The sequence below is a fragment of the Antechinus flavipes genome, chromosome 2 (genome assembly GCF_016432865.1).
Source record: "Antechinus flavipes isolate AdamAnt ecotype Samford, QLD, Australia chromosome 2, AdamAnt_v2, whole genome shotgun sequence".
Classification (NCBI taxonomy): Eukaryota; Metazoa; Chordata; class Mammalia; order Dasyuromorphia; family Dasyuridae; genus Antechinus; species Antechinus flavipes.
The window spans coordinates 362,745,777-362,753,076 of NC_067399.1; positions in this window are offsets into that span (position 1 = coordinate 362,745,777).

Genomic DNA, 7,300 nt, shown 5'->3' on the forward strand with positions numbered 1-7,300 from the left:
AGTGAATGGTCTCAATTTTTTCAACAAATTATGAGACAAGGCCTCAATGGGCATGTTTTGGCAAAGTCAATCACTGGAAATTTGTGAGGAGATGAAGAAGTTTTGAATAGCTGATGTAGTAAGTGGTAAGCATGAAGTTTTCTCTAGAATCACATGAATAGGAGTGAAGGTAATGAATGACAAGATATTATAAAAGCATGATTGATCATAGGACAAGGGAAAAGAGACTCATGTGTAGAAGATAGTACAGAGTTTAACTGTTTTGCCAAGGGAGTGAGAGAGTGAAGAGAGGAAAGAGTAGCCAGTTCAGGGATGGTGATCAGAGAAAGAATTGAGTGTTAGAGGGGTTAGATGTCACAGTGAGAATGAGGAATGGAGTTAGAAGTCATAAGGCAAAGGGAAAAATGTAATGATAAGAGTTTATGATGAGATAAAAGGAATTTTAGAGTTCATGAACATGGAAATGATACATTTGTGGGCAAAGGGACAATCATGGTTATAACCATTTCTTTGTGTGGCTGAGGTACAAGAGGTCATTGGGACTGAGTAGATTGAAGTCTGAATAATTAGGATATTTGCAGGAATAATAACATTTTTGTTGAAATCTAGTGTGAAGGCAGGATTTGGGGTGGAAAGAAATACTGTGAACCACTGAAGAAGAAAGGAAAATGAATTGGTGATAGGTAGGTACCAGAATCTTGATTGCACGATAAATTTGAATTAAATAAATTTCAAATAAAGAGAGGTTGCTAAGTGATGGTGAAAGAGGGAGAGTTTGGAAGTGACAATGACTAGCAAGGGATATTTCAATTTTCCTACTTCAAATAAAGAGTTGAAGATATGAGTGAAAGTACAATGAATACTGAAATGGATGCCTAGGTATACAGTGTAATTGGAAGAAATCCAAGTATAAGTGGCAAATGGAAGGGATGAAAAGAAAAAAATTAAGATGAAAACAAATTTGTTAATCCTGAAACTTGCATTCTAGAGAACACAGTGGAAAGAGCCTATAGATATGGAATTGGACATTGTTGGGGTTATTTCCCAAGAATGAGGAAAATGAAAGTAAGGGATTAGGCAGTTGGAAATGAGGAATGGGGTTTGTGCAGCATCCTGGGGCTCAGAATTACTGAGATGAGGAGTTTCCTCTTCTGCAAATTCTTTCATTATTAAATGTGTCTTACTAGTGATCTTGTAAATTGGGTTCTTTTCATAAATGCAGACCTCAACCCATTAGTGTCTTCTCATTTTACATGATGTTTTCCTCTCATGGATCTTCCAATAGGGTCTATACAATGTATTGGAGACCTTTTAGAAGTTTGAGCTTTGAAATTCTTCTGTAAATACATATAATCCCTCTTGAAGGAAACAAATGAAACAATGGATGTAGAAAAATAAATGGATGAGTATAATGGAATGTTGTTTCATAAGAAATTATAAATATGAAGAATTCAGGTAAATGTGGGAAGATTTGTATGAACTGATAGAAGGCAAAGTAAATACAGTAAGGAAAACAATTTTCGTGACATGCACAGAAACGTGAAGGAAAACAACTTTGGAAGACAACAGAACTTTGATCAATTCAGTGACCAGTTGTCATCTTATATGACTAATTGTGAAACATGCTTCATTGCCTCAGAGCAGAAAAGTGGTGGAGAATGAGTCATACACTGTCAGACACAGGCAATGTGGTGATTTATTTTGCTTCACTAAACTTCTTTGTTATAAAAGAAGGGGGAGGACAATGGAAAGTGACAATAAAACAATAAAACATTTAAAAATGGAAAAAATGTAACCCTGCATATGTAATGTGTAAGGGAAATGAGGTGATTTCCCTATGTATCCTTTTTTCCTCTCCTTCATTTTGAGAGAGAGGAAGCTTATATAGCCAGATTCTGCTTCTCTCTTTCCCACTTCTTTTTCCTTCTGAGATATCTGGGTCACACAGTTCCTGACAACTTTGTCCCTGAAGCTACAGGTCAAAGTGATCTCTATGAGGAACCAACTCTATCCAGCTTTCATCTAGTCTCCACTCCAATACATTCTTTATATTGTTACTAGGCTAATCTTCCTCATATATAGGCATCTAACCTAGTCACTACACTCCTGTTTCAAAGGCCTTTAGTGGCTTCCTATTGCCTTTGGAATAATGTTCAAACTCCTTTTTTGGCACTTGGATCAAATTTATTTGAGTGGAGATGGATGGTTGGCAAGAGATAGATGACTATTAAAGTTCGTATTTGAAATGGATTAGAAATGGAGGTAATCAGAACTGAAGAAGTTGAGGAACAAGGAAGCCAAGGTATGTAAAGGAGAAAAGGCTTAGAATCAATAATAACTTACAGAACAGACCATATACTGAACAGAGTGGTGAGGAATAATTTGGAGCTTCATATTTAGTAGCAACAAGGATCTGGACAGAATGGAATAAACTTTAAAAAAAGTTTTGGAGGAAATATACTTTTAAGGATTAAAAGTGGTGGTAGTTTAAAAAATCCCAAAGTGAATATTGAGAGCAAATGAGTAGATTTGTTAACATCTTCTATCCTTGTGTATTAAGAAGTGTAAAAGAAGAGGCAGCCAGCTGTGGATGGGATGCTAAGAGATATAATGTTTTTAGGAGAATTTATTTTTCAACGAGTATCAGAAGATGGAAGGAGTATGAGAGGAAGAGATCTTAGATTATTCTGGTTCAGGCCTCAATCATACCAGTCTGGTGATTCAGGCCCAAAACATCACTTCAGTGGCTTTAGATCCTTTTCTGAATAGCCTTGACTTCAGGTATGTAAAAAGCTTCTGAAGGAAGAACACAAGAAGAAGCATAGAACAAGGAAAAAAAAAAAAAAAAAAAAAAAAAAACAGAGAAGGAAAAACAGAGAAGTAATGTAATGACCCCCCAGAAAAAAATATAAATCAGTTTGAATGTGAAGGAAAACAAAACCCCAAAATCTCAAGTTTTGCCCCCTTTTAAAAAATGTCAAGTCTTGGATCTTAATGATTTTGATATGGTTGATGATATCAATTTTATAGTTCACTGATGAAAAGTATTGATGGTAAAAGCAAGTAGTGCTGGGAGCATCTGGACTACAGTGAAAATGATGATGCCTCTAGCACAGTCAGTGATTCTTATCGTGGATCAGAACTATCCATGGTAAAGTAACCAAGAGGACATTTCTCCCAGTTTTTGCAGGTACTAGGGTTGATACCAAGATTCACTTTGTACCACCAACCAATCAGATCATCAGCTCACCAGCTCAGATTCCCCAAATCACTAGCTAGGACTTCCTTCTCTTTGGAAGCCCCAATGAAGTAGGATTTGGGGGAAGGGGTGTTATAATAAATCTTTGACACTTTAGAAATTTCTGTTGAATAATTGGCCTTTTTTTTGAGGAAGTCAGGTAAGGACTCTGCCTTACCTTTGCTCAAGGGACTCAAAAGTACTTGCCAAGTTATCTAAGGAATACTTTCTTCTTCTTCTTTTTTTTTTTTTAAATTTAAATTAATTTAATTTTATAATAACTTTTTATTGACAGAATCCATGCCAGGGTAATTTTTTTACAACATTATCCCTTGCACTCGCTTCTGTTCCAATTTTTCCCCTCCTTCCCTACACCTCCTTCCCTAGATGGCAAGCAGAACTTTTATATGTTAAATATGTTGCAGTATATCCTAGATGCAATATATGTTTGCAGAATCGAACAGTTCTCTTGTTGTACAGGGAGAATTGGATTCAGAAGGTAAAAATAACCCGGGAAGAAAAACAAAAATGCAGATAGTTCACATTCATTTCCCAGTATTCTTTCTTTGGATGTAGCTACTTCTGTCCATCATTTATCATTTGAAACTGAGTTAAGTCTCTTTTTCAAAGAAATCCACTTCCATTAGAGTACATACTCATACAATATCGTTGTTGAAGTGTATAATGATCTCCTGGTTCTGCTCATTTCACTTAGCATCAGTTCATGTAAGTCTCTCCAAGCCTCTCTGTATTCATCCTGCTGGTCATTTCTTACAGAACAATAATATTCCATAACATTCATATACCATAATTTACCCAGCCATTCTCCAATTGATGGGCATCCATTCAATTTCCAGTTTCTAGCCATTACAAACAGGGCTGCCACAAATATTTTGGCACATACAGGTCCCTTTCCCTTCTTTAGTATTTCTTTGGGATATAAGCCCAGAAGTAACACTGCTGGATCAAAGGGTATGCACAGTTTGATAACTTTTTGGGCATAATTCCACATTGCTCTACAGAATGGTTGGATTCGTTCACAACTCTACCAACAATGCATCAATATTGAGGAATACTTTCAAAGTAAATTCACATTCACCACAGTTAGAAAGAAACAGTTTATCTACTCAGTGTTATTGGAAAACAAGACACTTCCCAAAAATTCTACTCTTGGTGCAATCTTTCTGGAAAATGACTTGCCCAAACCATTGTAGGGGAGAAAGGAGACCTGTAGATTGAAGTGATACTAAAATATTTCTCTGGCTATATGGAGCCCTTTAAAGGGTCAAGAACCTACAGATCAGGCAACTCTGTACCTGAGACAGAATAAAAACTGAAGAAGATCAATTGGAATTATGTATATAAAAAAAAAAGTACAAAGTTATTGGTTAAGTCTTCTTGAAAGCCATATCAAAAAAACCTAATGGACTAGAGAACTTTCTCTCTTCCTAGAGTGAAAAAGATTCATCTTAGATTCTGAGAGAGATCCTCAAACTTTGATGAAAATGTTCAAGATCATACCATTCATGAATTATTTCTTGCATTATGGTATTCAGATTTTTTTGACTTGTATTCTTCTGAGAATCTTAAGTTGTCTCTACATATTCTGTCTTCAAGATTAACATTTTTTATGTTTTGAATGTATGAGGACCAAACACACACACACACACACACACACACACACACACACACACACGTATATAATTTCTTTTGTTGGACTTGCTGCTATAGAATCAAGTTTTTCTATTCTGCCAATTATTTCTGCTATGCAGGCTATAATAAATTTTGCTTTCACAAATCCTATTTTTCTTTTAAACCATTAAGGGATATCCTATTGTGATTCCATGCTTTCTTGGAGTTTCATAGGGTCCTCTGACTCATCACATATTGATTAATTTCCTTTTTTTATGATATTAATTTATAGATTTCTGTACTTTTTCCCCTAATCTGGGGGCCATATTCCCTTCTGTCAATATCTTGAAGATTTATCTACATATGCTTCTTTAATGGAGTTTTCTTTTTCCTGACATCTTTGGTAATTCCACTGTTCCCCTCACCCTTATAATCCCTTATTGCTCATTTTTTGACTCCTTCCCCTTTTAAGTATGTTTTCTTTAGAGACAGGATCTTAAAGTCTTCTCAGGCTTTTTAAAGTTGAACACAGCTTACCAGCCTCAGTCCTTTGTCCAAGTGAAATCTGGAAAGACAGGGCTGGTCTCAGTTGAATGTTGGGTTCTTTCTCTTGGATTTAGTAGAATACTGTGCAGCTATGCAGTTGTGCTATCCCAGTTCCTTTTCTTCCTTAGTTCTCAGGTTGAACACTGCTAAGCTGTTGTCTCAATCTGAGCAAAGTTCTGTCTTTTTTGTGGCCCTAGAGATGAGAGTCAGATTGTATGAAAGATTGAGTTCTCTTGCAAGTCTAGGAACTTGGTTTTGAAACCCTGATGCCCAAACATGGTGAGTGTTAAATACATTAGAGGCTAGCAACTCCCTTTTTCTCATTCATTTAGTTGTTACCTTATTTGTTTTTTGTTGTTCTAGACAATAGAAACAACTGAAATTACTTTATTTGATGTAAAATTTCTAATTTGGAAAGGTTTGAATGGTTTTGAGGATTAGAGAAAATGTCTAGTCTGCCATTTTGTTAATCAGGTGGTCTGAAGGTCTGTAATTGGTGACACATTGGATAGAGTACTAGGCTTGGAGTCAGGAAGGCCTTAGTTCAAATCCAGTCTCAGATACTTGCTGACTGTATAGCCCTAGGCAAATCACTTGACTTTGGTTTGCCTCAGTTTTCTCATCTGGAAAATGGGTGTAATTATAGAGCATACTTCCCAGAGTTGTTATGAGAATGAAATGAAATAATATTTGTAAAGCATGTAACATAATTCCTGGTACATAGTAAGTAATATATAAATGTTAACGATCATCATTTATATTATTATTATTATTAATAGTATTTTAAAAGTATATATTCTAATTATTATGAGAATTACTATTAGATAGAAGTATCTGCCTCTTTAGTTAAGGGGACCATATGCATCCACTGAATGAACTTGACAGAACTTCCTATGCTCAGGGTATATACCTTATTATTACACTGATGGGCTTCTAGGCTAATTTTGACATGATTCTAATTATCATGGCACTGTCTGATATGATCAACATTCTGTCATTGATATTGTAGTATATACATCAGTGGTTTCAGAAAAGGGGACTTCTTTCAGGTATCTACATAGTAGACTGTGGCAATATGAAGTAAAGCTCATATATCTCTGAGGCATAATAGTTAAGATATATTGGTCTCCTTCCCAAATGAAAGTGAATGACTCCTTAATCTGGAACTTTGCTAAAAGGACTATGAAATTATCCTTTGATCCAGCAAATCTATTAGGTCCAGCAAATATTATTAGGTCTCTATTCAAAAGAGATCATAACAAAGGGAAAAGGGCTTACATGTACAAAAATATTTGTAGTAGCTCTTTTTGTGGTGACAAGGAATTGGAAATTGAGGGAATATGCATCAAATGAGGAATAACTGAACAAGTTATGGTATATGAATGTAATAGAATATTATTGTTCTATAAGAAATGATGAATATGTGAATTTCAGAAAAACCTGGAAAGACTGACTGAAGTGAGCAGAACCAGGAGAATATTGTACTAAATAACAGCAACATTGTGTGATGATCAACTATAATAGATTTAGTTTTCTTAGCAATACAGTGTTCCAAGACAATTCCAATAGACTTGTTAAGAAATCTAACTAGAAATGTTGAGAAAATGTTTTACATAAAAGTTAAAAGGAAATAAATAACTTAGATTTTGTGAGAAAGTCCACATTATTTTAAATTATATAAAAATGCACAGAATCATTCCTTGCCAGGTGATAAAGACCAGTAATGTCAAATGATCATCATCTCTTATTTCCCTCTTAATCGCTGAGCTAGCCAACTGAAAGATAATTTGTTTGAAGTTCCAGATAATTCAGAAGCTCCTTCAGATAATTCAGAAGCTCTCATTATAGCTACATGCCCTCCTCTAGAGATGGGATGGCCAATAT